This window comes from Triturus cristatus, chromosome 7 (genome assembly GCF_964204655.1).
Source record: "Triturus cristatus chromosome 7, aTriCri1.1, whole genome shotgun sequence".
In the NCBI taxonomy this organism is placed as follows: Eukaryota; Metazoa; Chordata; class Amphibia; order Caudata; family Salamandridae; genus Triturus; species Triturus cristatus.
The window spans coordinates 1,663,455,483-1,663,478,296 of NC_140590.1; the positions used below are offsets into that span (position 1 = coordinate 1,663,455,483).

The 22,814-nt window shown below is 46.5% G+C and overlaps 1 pseudogene; it reads left to right on the forward strand.

Moving 5' to 3' along the window:
- Positions 1–1,009: 1,009 nt before the first annotated feature.
- LOC146812657 (small ribosomal subunit protein uS10 pseudogene) lies at positions 1,010–1,488 on the forward strand (annotated as a pseudogene).
- The last annotated feature ends 21,326 nt before the right edge of the window (positions 1,489–22,814 follow it).

The following is a 22,814-nucleotide window of genomic DNA, read 5'->3' on the forward strand; positions in this document are numbered from 1 at the left end:
AGCCCGCCATAATCTTAGGGGTGTAAGATGAGCCATGTGGAGGTAATTGAGTTGAACCAGTCAGAGACTGAAGGACCACAATTTTTTTTAAATGTAAAACCTGATGTAGCCCTCTGGTTCCTAATGTACAAATTATAACTGTCCATACTGTTTAATTAAACTTAAACTGTTCCACTTATCAAAAAGGAGAATAATTACTTAGCCCTCATTTCTTCACCTCTGCCCCCGGCAGCCTACTCTAAAACCCCAGTGGCATAGCTAGTGGGGGTCCAAGGGGCGGCATTGGTCTAGGGGCGGTGGGCGTAGATTTCAGTTGACTATCACAACCACCCCACCCGCGGCCGCCACCCCCTCGAACAAGTCGTCCGTCGCTACCCCCCCTCCTGCTCTTACCTGCACATGGGTGGCAACCTTAGGGGCCGCCCAGGGTGACATGACACCTAGCTACGCCACTGTAAAACCTTTCTACATTTGACCTTGTTATTTGGGGTTGTAAGATTAAAGCGTAGCACTGATATACCCTTAGGGTGCATGAGGATAACAGACATGGGAAGTGAAGGGACGGAGGGAAGTAAAAAATAGCAGCTAGTCAACAAGCTGGTATGGTTGGTCATTGCTGAAAGTTTGATGATTACAATCTTTTTATTTGTCTCTCAGTGCTATTATCAAAAGTCACTAGTCGAGATAACACCAACGTCTTTTGGTTGAATATATGTCCAGTAGCGGCTGCTACAGGATGGGGTTGGTGAGACGGGGGGGATTCGGGGAGAGGAATGAAATAAACAAAAGGGGACTACCTTTAACTGCTGAAAGAAGTTGTGTGTAAGGTTGTGAAGTTCAGCAATTTACAGATTTTATTTTAATTTAGCGAATTATGAAGCTTTCAATGTTTTTTTTAAAATACTTTAATAAATGGCAGTAGGAAATGGTTCCCACTACTGAAAGTGGTTGTGAATGCACTGATGCCAGATTATAGGTTATTTCACCTTTCGAATCCAGACAGCGAAGTCTGCTGATCTTTTTTCCTGACTCACCGCTGTTCGTTCTTTTCTTAATTTGAGGACGAATAAGTCGGTCAGGAAGTACATTAACTATGGCATTTAAAGACGCCGGAAAAGTACCTGTGGAACAGGAAGTAGCTATCCACCGTATCAGAATCACCCTGACTAGTCGCAACGTGAAGTCACTTGAAAAAAAAGTGTGTGCTGATCTCATTAGAGGTGTGAAGGAGAAAAACCTGAAAGTGAAGGGGCCAGTTCGCATGCCTACCAAGACTCTGCGTATTACTACTCGAAAAACACCTTGTGGTGAAGGTTCAAAGGCTTGGGACCGTTTCCAGATGTGTATTCACAAGCGCTTGATTGACCTCCACAGCCCTTCTGAAATTGTGAAGCAAATTACATCAATCAGTATAGAGCCTGGGGTAGAAGTGGAAGTTACCATTGCTGATGCATAATTTAATCTTTTAATAAAAGATTTTTTTTTTTGTAGGTTATTTCACCTGTACAAGTGTTTAAAGTGCCTTCAAATGGTCATGTCAGCTGGTGAATATGGCCTGTTGTGGCTGATTCACTCCATGTAGACTGGCAGAACACTATGCATAGGCTGAGCAGATAATGCTGGGCAGGCTGCATGTTGCGGAGGTGTAAAGTGGGACTTTGTGATATAGTACCTTATCCAACTGTGTCAACTATGCATCAGGCCTTTTTCTGAAATCTGGGAAGTTGTAGAACACCTAGCAGCATCAAAGGCGAGATTGGATATATTCCCTGCTGGGTACTCTGCAACAGAAAGCCTGACTCCCAAAGCCAGGCTTACTGGGAATTGGTCTCCAAGCTGTCAGCCTTAGGGTCCTTTCCAGGAACACCCCGATTGCCCTTGAACACCAAGGCAAATATTATAAGTAGGATATTCAGTCAATGCAAAACCAGGTTCCTATGTAATGACACCAGTGCTCAAGGTTTTCCATTATACATGACTTATATACATGACCTTTATATTCCTGTGGGCAATTTTATCTGAGTCTAGAAAAGTCCAATGCTGGATTTAGTAAATGTTATGTTATGTTGCTATATCTTATAGAGCGCATATACACCGAACGGTTTCTTGGCGCTGAGGTAACTAAACCAAATGGCTCAGGATAGTATGAATAGGTTTGCTTGAAGAGCCACGTTTTCAGCATCTGTCTGAACCTCCCATGATTGGGGGTAGTCCTGAGTTCCAGGGGCAGAGAGTTCCACATGTGAGGGGCAATGTCCTTTTCCTATTGAATTGAGGGATCACGAGGTAGTTTAGTTGATCTGAGATTTCTGCTGTGGGAGTACTTATGAATGCAAGATAGAATCAAAGCTGGACTTTTCATGTGCAGGGATTTGAATACTATATAACATGTTTTAAATGTCGATCTCTGGGCTCCTGGAAGTCAGTGTAGATCTTATGTCACTTGAGAAATGTGACAGTGTCTCTGGAGTTGATAAAACGACCGTGCGGTCTGGTTTTGGACCAACTGGAGCCCTCGGGTGAGATAGTTGGAAAAGCCCAGACACAGGGAATTGGCATAGTCAATTCTTGACATAACCAACACTATTATAACTTGCACCAAGGCATCAACAGTGAGAATTGTCTTTATCTTCCTGATTCTGCGGAGTTGGAAAAAGCAGGAAGATCTCACTGAGCCATGCTGCAGGTTCAAGGAGAGGGCCTCATCAATGGTGAATCCAAGACTTTTTACCGACTTCTTTGGGGTAGGGGGAGGGTCCATCTCAGTGGTCCAGAAAGAAGGGCTCCAAAGATTGAGCTTATTTTGGTCATTACTATCTCTGTTTTTTGAGAGTTTAGTTTCAGGTGATTGCTGTTCAGCCATTCCCGGATGAGCAGCATAGCGTCTTGGAAGTGCATCTTGGAATTCAAGTGTTGTCATTCATAAAAAGAAGTTGCACGTCATCAGCATCATTGTATATTTTATCTTTTTTGTTTTGACAGAATGAAACAAAAGGGGGGGATGCATAAATTAAAAAAATGTGGGGAAAGAGAAGAAACTTGTGGCACTCCACAGTTCAATTGTACTTTAAAAGAATTGAAGGGGGAAGTCGAACATATTGTGCACTACACAATCAATCCGGTGTATACAATCAATCTTTTGTGTAAATCACTCCCATGATCACAACTTTATTACATTATTATTTTCCGAGAAAAAAACAAGTCGCTCTTTGCTCAAGGGAAAATTCTTGACATTTAGATGGGGCACAATCAGCATCTGCGCTGGGTTGCAGCTGTGTTGCACCCCTGAAACCTGTAGTAATTGCCATTAAACAGGATTCTACAGTCAAGGGAGAGTACACCTTTGAATGCAAAAAGGGTTGGGAGACCATTTTCGGGGTCTCCCCTATTCCCGGTGGCACCAAGTGTGCCCCTATAGATTACTGGAGTCATGGTTCTATATGTGCCCTAAATTAGGGTCCCCTCTGGTATAACCAGACAGCAAAACTTTGCAACTTATAGGAGACAACGAGAGAAATGGTGACTGAGATATCTGTACAAAACAACTCCAAACTTTCATCCTTATAGTTCTTGGGATTGTTCTCGCTACCTCTGGTGGCCTCATATTATTGTCCTCAACACAGACCACAGGCACAAACATGGCGCCACAATCAGGCCCATTGGATGGGTTACAACTAATAACAAATGAATAGCAGTACAACCACACTGGTGTTAATCAAGCAGTGTATATATTTTATATTCTACTAAATCTAAAAACGGTACCTACAGAATCCAAGTCTGAACCCGAAGAGATGCAAATTGTCTTTATCAACTTTTTATACATTTCTAGCCTACTTGCATTATTTAAAGTATTTTTCTGTAACTTATTAAACAGAAGAATAGCCCAAGGCTGGTCTTAACACTTAGGGTGAAACAGAGGAACCATCAAAACCTTTTGAACGTGCTCTGCCTGAAAACCCCTCCAACAGGTCTTCCAGCAACACTACTTTTGCAGGAGAAACAAAACCCCAAGTTAAGATAATCTTTGTATTTAATCCCTCACACCTTTTTTTGGTGGGGGGGGGGGGCACAAATTTGTGGGCAATTGCTGCTTGCTGCTCTGTCAATCTGCGGGTGTTTCCCCTCTATCAATTTTTGCGTTTTTGTTTTTCTTCTTTATCTGACCTAACTACCATTGTAAAAAGGAAAAATATGTGAAGGATCAGAAACAAAAAGATTCTGTGCTTGGGTGTGCTTTCATCATATTGTTCCAAAAAGGAAGGGATGGTTTATCAAACAACGATAAACTTTTTAAAAATTATATGCCAACCATTTTATCTTAAACCAATAAAATAACATACCTCGGAGGTTCATTCATGTATAGGACTACACAAAATGTTGGTTTTAGGCAAGACCTGTATCCTAAATGGCTTATGTGAAAGTAAGGGGACTAAGTTAGAGTTGGCTGCCAACTGCAGTGTTGTATTGTGTTAGTATTAGTGTGGGACGGAAGTGTTATATATGAAGTGACTACTATTACTATATAATAACCAGGCTAATCATAGGTCAGCACCTTCTTAGCTTACCTGTCCATCTAATCTAGCATGCTCGAGTTGTAAGCTGCGGATTGAACTTGAAGGTGCTATTATCTTTCTGGGTTCAATTCCTGAGTTTTGGGATGATGTAGTTTAAAGGTATTTCAACTGTCTTCTAAAGTCTATATGTTCCTGAATACTTCGAATCTTCACTGGTAGCGAGTTCCAGAGCTTGTCAGGTTGTCCTGAGAAAACAGTGATGCCTATGCATTGCTTTTGTTTAGGGGGTTGTAGAAAAGTAGGATCTGCTTTCATGGTTACCCCCACTTTTTGCTGGTGTCATTATGTTTTTCTGACTAGTCTGACTGGGATCCTGCTAATCAGGACCCCAGTCTCTGTTCTTCCTCTCTAAATTGGACCTTGGTGAGTACTTAGCTACCCCCCAGATTGGCTACTGGTGTACCCTTATAAGTCCTTAGAATATGGTACTAAGGTAGCCAGGGCATAGATACACCAGGCGTCTTCTATGGACTGAAGCATGTATTGTGCCACCCATGAGAGACCACTCAAACTGTAACTACAGGCCTGCCATTGCAGCCTGTGCAAGCTGGTGCTAGCACCACTTACGACAGATATAGGTCTCCCTAGATCTGTGGTCACTGCACTTAAAACCTATAAGTCACCCCTAAAGCAGGCCTTTCAATCATGAAGGCAGGGAGCTCAGTTCTAGGTGTGAGGGTGCCCCTGCATGAGCGGGACACCCCTACAACCTTCAGAGTCCATTCTCCAGGCGTTGTAAGTGCATAAGCCATTACGACACATAGAGTGGCCATGTGTCACTACGTGATGGCTAACTCTAAACTGGCTGTAACAAACCCTGGCATGTTTGGTATCAAACATGTTGGAATCATACCCCAACACCGTAAACGGTATTGAATGTATGGTTCCATGCACTGGGGTACTCTTCCAGGAAGCCCTCTGTGCTCCCGGTAGCAGTCTTCCAGACCCGGACAGCAAGCTATGGCTGCTGCCGACTAGAGACACGATTCTGCCCTCCTGCTGCTGAGCCAAAGTCAAGCAGGGGAAGGTAGGGCAATATGTTTCCTGTCACAGGGAGGTTTCACAACCTCCCAGACAGGACTTGGTGTATTGGGCCAGGGTGGAGGTGCTTGCCAGTGCCACAAGACTGCTTTGAAGGGCGCATTTGGTGCCCTCCTTGCATACTCCAGTTGGAACCAGTTCAGGAGCCATTGGCTCCTGCTCTGGCGTGAAACTGGACAAAGGATATGGCGAGTATCCTCCCCACTGTCCAGCCCCTTCTCTGGGAGGGACCCCTGAATCGTTCCAACCCTTTCTTTAGGGTACCTAAGAGCTTACCTGTGGGTGGTTCTTTAGATTCATTGTGGGACAAGATTCAGATCCAAAACCACTTCATCTTCAATCATCTGGGCACGTTGGATTTCGCTTTGGGAACCGAGCCTGCACCGGGAAGACTCCTGCTACTCCTGGTCTCGTCGTCCTGCCAGTCTGCTGCGTCATCTGTGCCTGTACTCCATACAGATCCTTTACCAGGCTGGTGGATATCCAAGACACCCAAAGGAATCTCCCTTAGAGTGAAGGAGTCACTCCCCTGCATCTGCAGGCACCGCAATGAAGCTGACCGGTCTGCTGTTCCTAAGCTCCCATTGACTCTGAAAGGTTCAGCAACACAGGTGGGGGTTCTGCAACTCCCTTGAGGCCTGCACGGTCTTCACAGCAAGCTTGAAGCCAGTATCCCTCGTCGGAACCGCTGGAGCAGTACCCCTGTCCACCACATTGACTGGCCTTTGCCAAGACTTGTTGACTCTCTTCTCCAGAGATCTTTGGGCTCCAAGAAGCACCAGCCTCCAGCATCTCTTGCTACCAAGATCGTCATCCTCACTGCATCCTCTGCACCATGGGCCTTCATCATTGGCGAGCTGCTAGAGGTCCGATTGCGACTCCTGTGTCTTCGGCCTGTGGGTCCTCTTGCGGGTCTTCTTTGGTTCCAGTGGTCTCCCCTGCTTGCTCGGGCCTGCTTTGACTTACCTGCTCGTGGTGGGTAACTTAGACCTTGCAGGTACGACACTGCACATTTTTTATCTGCCATGTTGGTTTACCGCTACCAAGGCTTGTTGGTGCTCCCACCGGACACCGACCCCCTGGCTCTCAACATCCGACATGGGACAGGTCATGAGTGGCTCCTGGTTCTCCACAGCATCTCCTGGTCCGCACAGCTACAGCGCCAAGGTCACCATCAACTCTCCTGCATCTTTCGACATCGGTGGACATTCGTCTTCCATGCCTCCTGGTCACTCCTGAGTGGCATAGACTCTATCCACTCTGCTTGCAGGTGCCTCTCATCCTGAATCCACCCTTGGGTTTCATCTGACTCTTTCACCTTCTTCGCCAGCAGCGTCTTTACTGAAGTCCTTGTGAGAAAGTGCCATCTTTCTTGCATGGTATGCCCCCACTTTTTTGCTGAATTGCTGAATGCACTTTGACTGAGTGTGCCCTGGACTCCTGCCAATCAGGTGCCCAGGGCCTATGTTCCTTCCCTAAAACCTTAAATCCTAAATTGGCAAACCCATGTCAGCCCCTGGTAAATGGTACCCTAGGTACCCAGGGCCTTGTGACCAGGGAAGGCCTCTAAGGGCTGCAGCACTTATTATGCCACCCTTAGAGGCCCTGTACCCTAACACAACCACACTGCCCTTGCAGGCTGAGTGTCTGGGTACAAGGCAAAACCAAGAGTCGACATGGCACACATCCCTGTGTGCCATGGCCACAACCTACACTGCCCTGGCATACATCAGCCACCCCTCTAGCTGGGTGCCCTATGCCAGTGGTGTGGGCACAGGAGTATGAGCCCTGTGCCCCTACAGTACCCAGGTCCATTCCTGGGCACTGTAAGTGCAGTGCTGCCATTTCAGAGTATTTGGTGCTGAGAGCTCGTCAAACACGAACTCCACAGCACCATAATGGCAACACTGAAGACTGAGAAGTTTGGTATCAAACTTCTCAGCACATTAAACCCGCACTGATGCCAGTGTGGGATTTAATGTACAAAGCACTACAGAGGTCATCTTAGAGATGCCCCCTGAAACCTAACCTACAATCCACGTGTGGTCTGGGAGGCTGCCTAGGCTGCCACACAGCAAACATGTTGCTGTACCCCTGGGTGGAGAGCCCCCGCTCTCCTGGCCTGCAACAATGCACATCCTGGGCGAGGTGCTAGGTCTCCTCCACCAGGATGGGCAGGGGGAAGCTTCAAAGGCATGCCGCCTTTGTGAGCTTCTCCGGGCCACTTGCTGTACCCAGCAAACTGGCCCCCCTCCGGTTCTGACCCCCACTCTGGCAGGAAGACTGGCCGGAAACCCCAAGTAAGGACAGGGGATGTGCCAGCCTGCCAACCCCACCCCTCAGGTGGGGGAGGCGAGGTGAAGCACATCTCCGGGCGCTCGCCATCTTGAAGATTGGAAGCCCTGCCCAATCAGGACTAGGCTACTGCCCCCCTCCCACAGGAAAGTGGCAGGATAGAGGGTGTACCCACCCCAGGGCAGGGATCCATTGGTCCCTGCCCTTTACCTACCTGTAACGCCCCTAAATTTGGTATTTAGGGGCACCCTGAACCTTCCTTCTTTAGATTCCAGATTCTGAAAAAGCAAAGAAGAGCAAGAAGAAAGAAGACCTCCCGTGCAGCTGCTAAGAAGAGGAAGACACCAACTGCTTTGGCCCCAGCCCTACCGGCCTGTCGACCCTCGAACCTGCTCCTGCTAAATCCCGGCACCTCTTGTGGCCAGCAACCTCACAAACCCCAGAGGACCTGGCTCACTTGTGACTCTGAGCATCTGGGACTCCCATGAGCAGTGGCTCTGCTCAAAGCAAGTTTCTGACCCCTGGCATCAGGCCGAAACCGCGAACCCTGCACACTCTGCACCTGCCAAGCCTGGCCTGTGCCGGAGTGGACAAAGACCCCGAGGACGTCCCCCCGGCGACTCTGACCCTGAATCCGACACCCAAGGACTCACCTCGACGCTCCTGACGACACCTGCAGCCTCAGAACCAGGGACCCCCCCAACCGCGATCAACAGAGGGTAAGATTTCCCGACACCAAAAGGCACCCCTGCACCCGGCACCCTGCGGCCCCCTGTTCCCGACTCCTGGGTACCTACCCATCCTCCAACTACCTAACTTACCTCTCGAAGTGGTGGTGGCACCTGAAGAATCTTCGTCCCCGAGCTTGCATCCTTTATTCATCCTGGAGCTTTGCCATTGAAATCCATTGAGCGCCCGGAGGCTCAAAAGTACCCTGCACCCAGCCGCCCGAGTGGCCCTGGCAGTGTAACTTCTACTCCTACCTACTTCTCCATTTGCCCTGAGCAAGTGACCAGGAGCCCAGCTCCCACAGCCGCGTGGCCTGCTAGTCAGCAGCCACCAACCAAGGCCCCCCCTGCCTCCCATAGGATAACATTGGGCCTAACTTCCTCTGCACATGACCACCCCAATGCCGCTGAGGGTGTAACAACTGTACCAACCTGACCCTGGGAGACCCTTGAGTCTATGCCCAGAACCTTAACTCTGCCAGTCGAGTACTTACCCAAAAGCCGATAACCCAATTTTCTTCCATAGGGTAACATTGACTGGTTTCTTCTGAAATTTTTTCTAAGTGTGGAGTTTCTAAAACTTAAAATATTCACCTAAAATCAACTGAGTAAGGATAACGGAAATACTCACCTGCTATTAGGAGAGACCCCAGTGCTGGATCTTGGTGCCCAACACTGACCCTGAAAAGTACTCACAACCGTACTTACCACTAATCCACTTTTCTTCCATAGGAAATCATTGACTGTTTTTCTGTGAAATTTCTTCTGTGCCGATTTTTGCAAACTACAAATATTCTTTAAAAATCGTACCAACTGTGAAAACGTAATTACTTACCTGTTTTAGATAGAGGTCGCAGTGCTGAGCCTAGGAGCCCAGCCCTGGATTACAAAAGTAACGAGAACATACTTTACCTGTAACTTGAATTTTATCCCATAGGGAATCATTGACTGTTTTTTCTATGAAATTTCTTTTAAGTGTCAACTTTTAAAATAGCAAAATTTTGCCTAAAAATCACAGCAGTAAGTAAAACGAATTAACTCACTTGTTTCCAAGACCTGTCCCAGGACTGAATCTAGGATCCAGTCCTGGAATTAGAAAAGTAATCCTGAAGGTAATCTATTGCAAATAACTTAAAATTCACATTGAGCTCAATGTATTATTGTGTTTGAAATTGTGTTGCCTATTGCAACAACCTGTAACTATTACCTACAAAAGTCAATTGCATATTGCAAAAGTATTTAACTAAAGCCTCTCATTCTGAGAGAGTATATTTTGAAACCTATTGTTGGTTCTAAAATAAAACAACCTTATATTTTTAGGTCTCGTGACCTGCGTTGCACTGCGCAGCAGTGCTCGCGCAGGCGAGAGTCCTTTTGTCCGGGGTCCAGAAATCGACCCTGGAATCGCACACGCTCGTGCGATTCCTTTTGTGGTGCGCGATTGGCCTTTGCATGCGTCTTTTTATAATAGACTGCGCGCAATTGGCCAGAGGCGGCGCATTGCTCCGCCCATGGCCTATTGGTGTCTATTACGAACTTGGTGCGCGTAATAGACACCAATAGGCCATGGCTCGCAGTGGCGCGTGCAACAGTCGCGGGCTTCTTTGTGTTTTTCAGTAAGGTAGTGAAACTATTAATTTAAAAAAGGCACATGTGAGCATGGACTTTCCAGAGGGTGGAAGCTGGTTCTCCTCTGTGAAAGCACTGATGGTATACGCGGTAACCCAAGAAGGCAGAAAAGAGAGAGCCGCCATCAGCCAACCCGGAGAGTTAAACGAAAGAGTTTTATTATTTATTGACACAGCCCTTTGGATGGGTTTGTTGGGGCAGCAGCGGCGGCCGCGGGCTGAAGAGGGCCGGTGTGTCCCATCTGACGTCTGTGGAATGTACAGTTTGTACTCCAGGCTGGAGCGGCGTGTCCTGCAGGGTCGCTGGTTGCAGGTAATGTGACAGGCGTCCTCGGTCCTGGACGTGGCAGCACTGAGGGGAGGGCCCGGGCCTCCTCTCGGCTCCACCGTACACCTTGTTAAGCCACCCGGCCTCGGGAGGTAAGATCCCATGTACTGACACTTGTCTGATCCGTGGATCTGTGGACCTGCAGGAGGAGGCTTTGAGGGTGTCTGGGAGGTAAATCCCTGCCTGTGTGTAGTGCCAGAGGAGTGTGGTGCACCTTAATCCGTCCCTGTCCGAGGCTGGCAGCTGGGCCCGCCCTGCAGGAGTCACAGTGTGAGGAAGAGGCAGATACCTCCGGGTGAGGAAGCTGACATTTCACTCACTGCTCCCTGGGCTGCCAAGGGGAACTGTGCCGGCCGCCGCGAGGACAGGAATAGACCAATGGACGGCTAGCACGGTTCAGGGGATCGACCATCAGTCCTGAACCGGCTCCCCTGCACTGACCGGGATGACCGGGTAAGTACCACTCATACTGCCCCTCCCGCAATATTACACCTGTCACGTCTTTGAGAATGACATTGACAGGTGTCTGTCTTTAGATATGTGTTGAGTCTAACAGACATTGGTTTCTTGTGATATACACCAGCTTTCTTTTGGATAGCGCTTCAAACCGCCAATTCCAGTTTCTAGGGCTAATAGGCATAATTATTTAACCAGTTCTGTGATACTTAATTGTCTGGTTGTTATAGCTCGTCCACTTATGATACCTTTGCATTCATAGAATTCAATGCCATTTCAGGATATATCTGATAAAATTAAGGCAACTGTTATAAATTAACTATGGAAACTGAATGGAATCATTTTAAACACGCAGGATCATTTCTGACCACAAGGAATTTACACAAATAACGAATTCTGTAGGTGACATTAACCTATTGTAAAGCAGTCATTCAATCGGGAGTTTGTGTAGCGCTGCTACGCACCCGTAAGGGACCCAAGGCGCTGAGACTATTCCTTGCCCTGACACTAGACCTCTTAACACAAAACAAATGCAATCCAAGAAAAGTTAACCTTTTTCTCATGGCGTGTCTACCATTTGGTGCAGCAGGTGCAGTGAACCTCACGATTGTTGTACTTACTACTCCAGCAGCAGTCAGAGGGGTCATTTTCCTTGCTCTTACCAGGGCTGGTGGTATCCTTGCTACACCCCTGCCTTCACTGGCCACATTAATAAGGTGGTCTGTGGCTCCGCATGCAACAAACCTTTGCCTGTGCCTGGGAGCAACCATCCCATTTAGGATGAGGCTGCAATGTAGATCCGTGGTCTAAGTTCTGTCAAAGCTAGGCATCTTCTGGAGTCCTGGCAGGAGGATGGTGGAGGAGACAGCGTGCTAATGGGTAATTTAATCTGGTTTTAGTTATGACTTGTAAACACGGCTCTGTTGACACAACTGTTTTGGTGCAAATGATGACACCTTGGTAAATATTTAATAAAATGCTGGAAAAGATTTTTAAAAAAAGATGATTGCAGAAAGCAATAGTTGGCAGTTTATTAGAAGTATGATTCTAGTGATTACCTGTTTATCAATCCAGTTTTTACACTCGAGATGTATGGGGATTTCACCATTCATGGCTAGCGAAGCGTACTGTAAACTTTTTTTTATCTTGGAACCTATATACGTTGGTTTGTAATATGGTAAATCACATCTTGGATCAGACAACGGGAATATTTTGGTAACCGCATTTTGTTGGCTGTTTAGATGCGTCTTTCCACCTCAATTGGAACGCACAAGTGCCTATTTCACAGCTTGGAAGCTGCTCTAGCTGTTAGCACTGGTAAACAAACAATGGCAAAAACATCTGCAACAATGGATGCTTCAAAAAAAGAAAGCATGCCTTTTTGTCGCATTCCTTTTCAGATGTTTTGTCTGCATTTATGCCCCAGTACACAAACAAGCATTAACAAAGCCAATAGCTTGCAGTACAAACATCACACATACTGGCTTTGCCGATGCTTGTTTAAGGCACTGTTCTAGAGTAAGGAGGTAGGCTTTTGCTTTTGGATACTGCTTCCACTTGCGCGCAGATCTCATGAAAAAAATATAGTAATACGCACGCTCTCTTCCCAGGCCAATTAGAAACAAGCATTTGCAATGCTATAGGGCTCGCATTTGCGAGAGTTTAAGCTATTGGCATTGTAAATGACAATGCTTTTAATTTATTTTTTAAAAACCAACATGTACAAATAAGAGGCATTGCCATTTACAAAGCCAATAGCTCAAACTCTCACAAGTGCGAGACCTATTGCATTGCAAATGCTTGTTTATATAAACCATTGGCCTAGAGTTCAGTTCTTGAGTGTGTGAGACCATTTGCTGACTGAGTGTGTACAACAAATGCTTTACACTGTCCTCTGATACTGCCTTACTGCTCGACCAAGCTACCACTTTAGAGAGTACGGTTATATCTAACTTTAACCTCTGCCAAACCTCTGGGGACTGTGGACTCTGTACACACTGTACCTATTTGGGAACAGTATATACAGAGCCACTTTCTCACAGTCCTTCATTGTGGTCTACGGCGGTTTCCGATGTCACATCGCACCTATGCACCCGGCTTCCCTGGTGTAGGTATCCTGTTTCCAGGGGTATTCACGGGTGGGGTGACTCTCCAATCATCCATCTTCCACAGGGTTTCTTCAGGGCCTTCTGGGAAGGATCCTTCTTGAAAACTGCAAATTCCCTATTGACTTGTGTTGATCACACAGTCGTGTTCCCACTCTGCACACGGCCTCCGGGGGCTTCCTGGGTACTTACCTTGGGTGGTTCCTTGGGTCCCCAACACTTCTACGTCTTCTGGGTCCAGTCTCACTAGGTCGTGGGTTGCATTCAACTTTCTTAGTATATGGTTTGGTCTTCCCCTGGAGACCACTGTGTGTTTGTGCTACTTACGTGTTCTATTACTAAAGTATTGTGTGTATTGTGATTCTATCCCTGGGGGAAGAGATGTTGCAATGTGTTAGTGAGTGTTTATAATGAATACATATTTTTATAACTACACTGTGTGGTTCTTTTTCACTTAACCTACACTATACGATTAGTACTGGTGAAACAAGCTGCTTCACACTTCTTCTGGACTAAGCCTGAAGGCTGCTCTCCACAGCTACCACTTACTAAGGTTCTGTAAGACCACTAAAAATCACTATAAGGGTTGTCTGGATTAGTGCAGGGTGCTCCACTTACATAAATGAGCACCATATATTAAGCCAGCCTCTTACAGTGGTGATAAAAGTGAATCATTAGTTGGTGTGGTTCTGAGGCTTCACTAAGTAATAACGTCACACATACATTCATTTCAGGTGCAGTTAAGTTTCCATAAATCAAACTTTAAGCTCAGTCCTTAGTAGCTGTGGCACTGAGCAGTAAGGCCCAACTCAAAGGAAAACAAGTGTAAGGCATTTATCAGTACCGAAACCGTCAATAAGTAAGAATCAAGACACAATAAAAACCATACTCCAATTTATGAAAATAGGATATATTTTTATCTTCAAATAGACACCAAAATGACAAAAATCAGATGAAGGGCACCTGAGTTATGATTTTTGCAATGTTTTCATAAATCTTTGCTTTTCACTCCAAAAAGTTTGGAAAAGGTGTAAAAAGTCTGTAAATCACTGCCTCGAACTCAGAGGTCCAGGTTAAAGTCCAAGTTTCAGGCCAACCACAATGGAAGAGAAGGTCGGATGCGGGTTCCAGATTGGTCCTGGTCAAGATTTTACCTTCGCACTTAGAAACTTTACTGTTTCTTTTCCTCGTTAATGATGGGGTGGGTGGATCCTCAGTACATTAAATCCGGTCTGGAGTTTAATGCGCACAAATCGGCATAGTCCAGGGGTGCAATGAAAACCTCAGTTCTCACCAGCGTTCGAGGATTCCTACAAACTAGCAAGTAGCAGTAGTGTATGAGCCTCGGACTCTGGCTCAGGGATCATTACCTTTGGCTTTGAGCTGGAAAGTTGCAGTTCTGTGGTGAGAAAAGTCCACTCCAGCATTAGCCAAGTTTCCGTACCTCAGGGGACCTAGAACTAGATCCCTTGGCTACACCAGCAAAGTCCAGGGCGAACTGTTCAGCTTGGCACCTTACACAATCAGGAACTAGCAAAGTGCACATACACTTTGAGGGGTCCCTAGCACATGCACTGGGGCCTGGTCAGCAGGGCACTTAAGTCTAAAAAACAGCAGCATCCGTCCACAAATTGGGGGTGATCTTTCGAAAAGATCCCTTTCGTTAGAGGAGTCATGATTCGTGGCGCAAACCCAGGGTGCAGAGTCCTGTTGTATTTGTATTGCTTGAATATAAATTGAAGGAATAGTGGTCCTTTTCCTTGGGAGGCTTGTGGACAATGCAGAGAGCCTCTAACAGTATCCTTCTAGCCATAGGTAGCCAGAGGAGCGATTGCAGCAGTGGAGTCATGCATTTGCTTGGTTAAAAGCGGAGAAGGATTCTTGCGACAGCATTTTTTTCGATTCGCCGATTTTGCGTATGATGAATCTGGCTGTGCGAAAGCATAATCGAACTTGAATATTACGAGAGTGAGAATAGCTTGTAGGTTTTTGTCAGTATCCAAGGTAGGGGAAGATGCAACACAGTGAGTTAATTGTGACGTTGTTGGCAAGTAGTATCAAAGATCGGTCTGAATCCATGGTTAACCCTAGGATTCTGACTTCTTTTAATGTGTTTTTGCTAGGGACGCAGGAAATCAGGGTGCTGCAGGAGCTGCAGCACCCCCAAAATAATCATAGAGCAATCCAAGAGAGGGAGCCCTAAAGAGGCCTTTAGTGTTTGTCTTATCATGCTGCACTTGTTGTCTGTTCAAAGACAGAGGCCAAATGTCAGACAAAGTCTCCTGACAAACTTATTCTTAATATGTTAACATTGAGATTGCTATTTGTTACCTTTCTGTAACCTCAAAGTGGGGGAAATGTATGATGTGAGCGAGGCAAGTGTCTTGCTTGCCGGGGTACATGGAACGTGATGGAAAAGCTGTGGGGTGTCAGATATTTTCTAACACTCAACAGAATTGAAATACTTGCAAATAAACTATACACATATTTCAAAATATTTCAGCAGCAAAGAAAGTAGAATGAGACATGTTCGTTTTTTTGGTAATTCTTAAATTCCATGGAAGCAAAGATTTTACAAGGATCAACCAAATCAGAACGTTCCAAATTATAAATATGCAATGAAACCAGATTTCCAGGTGTTATTGATTGTGCGCCATTTATGTTTAGCAGAGAAATTGAATGATGCAAATTTAGTGGCCGTTTTAATGCAAATATGCTCTTAGTGAGTGGCAGCACATATCGCACCATACTTTTGTCAAATAGTCGCAACACTGTGCTCCGAAATGCATAACTGAACACACACTTATACCCTGGCAGTCTTCTGTTGAGTAGGCGTGGCTCATTTGCTAACCTTTGTGAGACGCTTGGATTTTTCACTATCACCGTGATTTAACGCTGATTTCAGCCCCCCACTCTGAAAATTATTCCTGGACATAATGAGGTATTTATTCATATTATAAGGCCCGGACATGGCCCAAAGGTGCCAGAACACTTTACAATAGAAATGGGTCATTACATAAAGATATACATTTACAAGTTCAACCGGTACCCAGCACAAAATGACATTATCCGAAGCAGTGAATACATGTATGAGCCAAGAATCCCTCGACGTGTCCACATCCGTGGCCTTAAATGTGCACTCAGAGGCACCCGGAACCAAGGGTACAGGGAGAAACAGCTGGATACTGAGAGAGAGAGAGAGAGAGAGAGAGAGAGAGAGAGAGAGAGAGAGAGAGAGAGAGAGAGAGAGATGAATACTGCGAGAGAGAGAGAGAGAGAGAGAGAGAGAGAGAGAGAGAGAGAGAGAGAGAGAGAGATGGATACTGCGAGAGAGATGGATACTGCAAGAGAGAGAGCTGGATACTGCGAGAGAGCTGGATACTGCAAGAGAGAGAGAGATGGATACTGCGAGAGAGCTGGATACTGAGAGAGAGAGAGAGATGGATACTGCGAGAGAGAGCTGGATACTGCGAGAGAGAGCTGGATACTGCGAGAGAGAGCTGGATACTGCGAGAGAGAGAGAGAGAGAGCTGGATACTGCGAGAGAGAGCTGGATACTGCGAGAGAGAGAGAGAGAGAGAGCTGGATACTGCGAGAGAGAGCTGGATACTGCGAGAGAGAGCTGGATACTGCGAGAGAGAGCTGGATACTGCGAGAGAGAGCTGGATACTGCGAGAGAGAGCTGGATACTGCGAGAGAGAGCTGGATACTGCGAGAGAGAGCTGGATACTGCGAGAGAGCTGTATACTGCGAGAGAGAGCTGGATACTGCGAGAGAGAGCTGTATACTGCGAGAGAGAGCTGGATACTGCGAGAGAGAGCTGGATACTGCGAGAGAGAGAGAGAGCTGGATACTGCGAGAGAGAGCTGGATACTGCGAGAGAGAGAGAGAGAGAGAGAGAGAGAGAGAGAGAGAGCTGGATACTGCGAGAGAGAGCTGGATACTGCGAGAGAGAGCTGGATACTGCGAGAGAGAGCGAGGGAGACAGCTGGATACTGAGAGAGAGAGCGAGAGAGAGAGAGAAAGAGAGAGAGCGCTGCATACTGCGAGAGAGAGAGAGAGCTGGATACTGCGAGAGCGAGCTGGATACTGCGAGAGCGAGCTGGATACTGCGAGAGCGAGAGCGAGCTGAATACTGCGAGAGCGAGCTGAATACTGCGAGAGAGCGAAAGCTGGATACTGCGAGAGAGCGAAAGCTGGATACTGCGAGAGAGCGAAAGCTGGATACTGCGAGAGAGCGAAAGCTGGATACTGCGAGAGAGAGAAAGCTGGATACTGCGAGAGAGAGAAAGCTGGATACTGCGAGAGAGAGAGAGCTGGATACTGCGAGAGAGAGTGAGCTGGATACTGCGAGAGAGAGTGAGCTGGATACTGCGAGAGAGAGTGAGCTGGATACTGCGAGAGAGAGTGAGCTGGATACTGCGAGAGAGAGTGAGCTGGATACTGCGAGAGAGAGTGAGCTGGATACTGCGAGAGAGAGTGAGCTGGATACTGCGAGAGTGAGAGAGCTGGATACTGCGAGAGAGAGAGCTGGATACTGCGAGAGTGAGAGAGCTGGATACATGCTATTGCGAGAGCGAGATGGATACTGCGAGAGCGAACTGGATTCTGCGAGAGAGCGTTGGATACTGCGAGAGAGAGAAAGCTGGTTACTGAGAGAGAGAGAGAGAGAGATAGAGAGAGAGAGAGAGAGAGAGAGAGAGAGAAAGCTGGATACTGCGAGAGAGAGAGAGAGAGAGAGAGAGAGAGAGAGAGAGAGAGAGAGAGAGAGAGAGAGAGTGAGAGAGCTGGATACTGCGAGAGAGAGCGAGAGAGAGAGAGAGCTGGATACTGCGAGAGAGAGCTGGATACTGCAAGAGAGAGAGAGAGCGAGAGTGAGAGCTGGATACTGCGAGAGAGAGCTGGATACTGCAAGAGAGAGAGAGAGCGAGAGGGAGAGAGCTGGATACTGCGAGGGCGAGAGAGAGAGAGCTGGATACTGCGAGAGAGAGCTGGATACTGCGAGAGAGAGAGAGAGAGAGCTGGATACTGCGAGAGAGAAAGCTGGATACTGCGAGAGCGAACTGGATACTGCGAGAGCGAACTGGATACTGCGAGAGAGAGAGAGAGAAAGCTGGATACTGCGAGAGAGAGAGAAAGCTGGTTACTGCGAGAGAGAGAGAGAGAGAAAGCTGGATACTGCGAGAGAGAGAGAGAGAGATGGATACTGCGAGAGAGAGAGATGGATACTGCGAGAGAGAAAGCTGGATACTGCGAGATGGATACTGCGAGAGAGAGCTGGATACTGGGAAAGAGATGGATACTGCGAGAGAGAGAAAGCTGGATACTGCGAGAGAGATGGATACTGCGAGAGAGAGAAAGCTGGATACTGCGAGAGAGAGAAAGCTGGATACTGCGAGAGAGAAAGCTGGATACTGCGAGAGAGAAAGCTGGATACTGCGAGAGAGAGAAAGCTGGATACTGCGAGAGAGAGAAAGCTGGATACTGTGAGAGAGAAAGCTGGATACTGTGAGAGAGAAAGATGGATACTGCGAGAGAGAGAGATGGATACTGCGAGAGAGAGAAATGGATACTGCGAGAGAGAGAGCGAGAGAGCTGGATACTGGGAAAGAGATGGAGAGAGAGAGAGAGAGAGAGAGAGAGAGAGAGAGAGAGAGCGAGAGCTGGATACTGCGAGAGAGAGCTGGATACTGCGAGAGAGAGAGAGAGAGAGAGAGCTGGATACTGCGAGAAAGAGATGGATACTGCGAGAGAGAGAGCTGGATACTGCGAGAGAGAGAGCTGGATACTGCGAGAGAGCGCTGGATACTGCGAGAGAGAGCGCTGGATACTGCGAGAGAGAGAGCTGGACACTGCGAGAGAGAGCGGGACACTGCGAGAGAGAGAGCTGGATACTGCGAGAGAGAGAGCTGGATACTGCGAGAGAGAGAGATGGAAACTGCGAGAGAGAGAGCTGGAAACTGCGAGAGAGAGAGATGGAAACTGCGAGAGAGAGAGCTGGAAACTGCGAGAGAGAGAGCTGGAAACTGCGAGAGAGAGAGCTGGAAACTGCGAGAGAGAGAGCTGGAAACTGCAAGAGAGCGCTGGATACTGCAAGAGAGCGCTGGATACTGCAAGAGAGCGCTGGATACTGCAAGAGAGCGCTGGATACTGCAAGAGGTGAGTATATAATATGAGGGGGGATTCAATGAGGTTTTCAGAGGCCGGAATCTGGGTAATACTTATATAACAGCAAATACCTCTGACACCATGGATCACAATATCACTTTGATCTCAGCAGATCTGTTTATTGACTGCGAGTAGAATATGATTTCATATATTTAGTTGACTTGGTGAACACTTTCTCAATGTGACAAACATAAATCTCCAAATATTCACTTTTTCGACAATACAGTGTAACAACAAAACACATATATATCACAAATATAAATTTCTCAGTGTGACAATGAAATAAATTTCACTTTTCCAGCAAAACATTGTAACGACATACATAAATGTGCAAAATTGATACCTAAATCAAAACAGTACTCAGATATCCTCTTTGTTAGATAGGGTGGCATATAAAGTCATTATTGCCTCCACATTATATGATTGGTTCGGTCCTAAACTATAATAAGAGAAAAATATATTATCCCAAATTCGAGCTAGAGAGCGTTGACTGGATATTTGAGTTTGGCTCTTCACGGGGCGTTATTGTGTGGTTTTATCCCCAATATATTTTCATGTTCTGTTAGCCGACGCGTTTCGACCTTTCCTGCTAAGGACCTTTTATTGCCTTTCTAAGGTCTTCATCAGGGCTTGGTTATTATTCCATAGGACATCTTTTTCTGAAAAAATCAATAATATATATGTCATAAAGGAATGTGATATTAAAGTAGTTTTTAAGTGTACTCTGTTAATTTACTGAGCATTCACTTAAATGTTTTATTAAAAGGTTGGTTTAAAAAGGGGAACTTACGTGCTGTCAGGTAAGAGTTGCTTGCGCTATCCTTAACCTGCGAAATACAAGGGAAATATCTCTATGTCACTGTCAGCTTTCTGACGCTATATATTCCATTTTTAAATGAAGTTATAGCCTTAGTTTTTCCTTTTAATTGTGGCTTCACGTACCTTTCCTTTCTTTTGGAGTTGAACTGAATGGGTATTTTAAATGTTTACTGGCTTCTTTGTTGATCTATTGGATAAAAAAAGGAGGTTGAAAAAACTCAGTTGGGCGTTTATGTGCAGACTGGTTTTAATAGCTAATTGCCCCGTTTGTGATGTCTCATGCGTGGGTCTATGGACACCGGTTGGTGCTTTAATCCGGCTTTTACAGGACGTGCCCGTTGTGCTTTGTTTTGGCATTTTGTGCGGCGAGTTTTTCTGTCCGTTTGTGATCGGCATGCATTCAATGGTGCAGCGAGACTGTGTTTGCAATGAGGGACCGTGTGGAGTTGCCGAGTTATGTTTCAACGTGACCAGGTTTGGTGCTTTGCGGGACTATCAAGCGCACGTGATATTCCATGCATTCGTGCATTTCTGTCCATTTGTGATCGGCATGCAATCGGTAATTCAACGAGACTTAGTTTACGATGGGAGGCCATGTTTGGTTACCAAGTGACCTGCTTTGGTGCTTCGCGGGACTATGGGGCACACGTATTGTTTCATGCATCCGTGCAAGTTGTTTGAGAGTCCCTGACTTGAATAGTTACAAGTATTGTTCATACCGGTTTGGCTCTTTGGCGGTCAGGGTTGTTTCCTCTCCTCTGTATTTTCCGTCTCTGTCCTTCGTCGTTCCAGCACTTCCTTTCTCGGAAGTCGTTGTTGATAGGAAGCGTTTATGGTTGCCATGACGTCACCACGTTTGCGTTGCGTTGTTATGGCAACGCTTTGTTCCTGCTTCTGCGGCTGTTTTTTTTGTGTGAATTTTATTGACAACTGCGGGTTGTCCTCGCTATCGTTTTTGATCACGGTGTCCTGTGTGGGGGTTCTGCTGGTGTGGGATTTGTTTTGATGTTCCTTACTGTCTGGTGTTGTGTGCAATATAATTTCTTCTCTACTGCCTGCAGGCTGCTTGATTTCTCAATTGAAGACCTTCGAATTTGCCTTTGAAATTGACCCTTCTTTATCACTGTTTCAAGGGTGCCCTTCGCAGGGTGTCTTGCTTGCTCTTTATGGATATCCATAGATTCTATTTTAGTTTGCAGTTTCGCCCTTCTGTGCACTCCTAGACTTATCCATGAAGTTTTCATGAAAAACCTTATCAATGTCATCTTTTTGTTCGGGGAAGGTACGGGATGTCTGAGATGAACCTTCAACTCCGCTTCTCAGCGAGGAAGTTAATGTTATTGTCCTTCTAGGTAATGTGCGTTAATTCTGTCATTTCGTTCATTCCGTTCACAATGGTTCCCAGAAACATAATCATTTTAGCTTCACTTTTGGATAGAATTGCATCAATGTTGGTCCCTCGTATGTTGCGGAGGACTGTCCATTTTAGGTCTTTCGGGCTGTGGTTTTTTTCAATGCAGTGATTGACCATGGGGGCGGTCAATACTTTACACTTTATCCTGGATCGATGTTGGGAAATGCGATTTTTGATTGGTTGTGTGGTTTTCCCAATGTATGCCAATGGGCATGGGCAAGTGATACAGTATACCACATTGTGGGTATTACAGTTAGTGAAGTCCTCATGTTTGATGTATTTTTCTCCATACGTGAATCTGGTTCCTTCTATGGTGCTGTCGCATGAAGTGCAATTGCCACATTTTTTGTGTCCTTTTATGGGCGGAAGTGAGAGCATGGATCGTAGATTGATTTGTGATTGCCTTATGGTAGTATTTGCTCGTACCAATTTTTCTCTGATGCTCATATTTTTCTTCAGGGCAAATATTGGAATCTGTGTGAGGGATGGTATACTGTTTATTGTGTACTGCAAGAGAGCGCTGGATACTGCGAGAGAGCGCTGGATACTGCGAGAGAGAGCTGGATACTGCGAGAGAGAGAGAGAGAGCTGGATACTGGGAAAGAGATGGATACTGCGAGAGAGAGAGAGAGAGAGAGAGAGAGCTGGATACTGCGAGAGAGAGCTGGATACTGCGAGAGAGAGAGCGAGCTGGATACTGCGAAAGAGAGCTGGATATTGGGAAAGAGATGGATACTGCGAGAGAGAGCTGGATACTGCGAGAGAGGGAGAGAGACGGATGCTGCAAGAGAGCTGGATACTGCGAAAGAGATGGATACTGCGAGAGAAAGATGGATACTGTGAGAGAGAGCTGGAGACTGCGAGAGAGAGCTGGAGACTGCGAGAGAGAGCTGGAGACTGCGAGAGAGAGAGAGCTGGAGACTGAGCTGGAGACTGCGAGAGAGAGAGCTGGAGACTGCGAGAGAGAGCTGGATACTGGGAAAGAAGAGGAAAGGGGATCTATTGGGGATTAAAAGGCCGCGGTCGGGCAGTTTCATCCTATGGACGGAGTTCATCCCAAGGAGGCAATGGGAGGGGGAGGGGGAGGGGGGGGGGGGGTGAACAAACCTGCAGAAATTGATAGGGCGAGGCACAAGATTAACAGAGATATGCGAGCCGCCTGCACTTTATGAGGGGTTTGGTTGGAGCACCCGGAATGGACATATGATGCCCCAGAATGTTTTCCTGTACGGGATGAAGATTCACCCGATGCAAATGA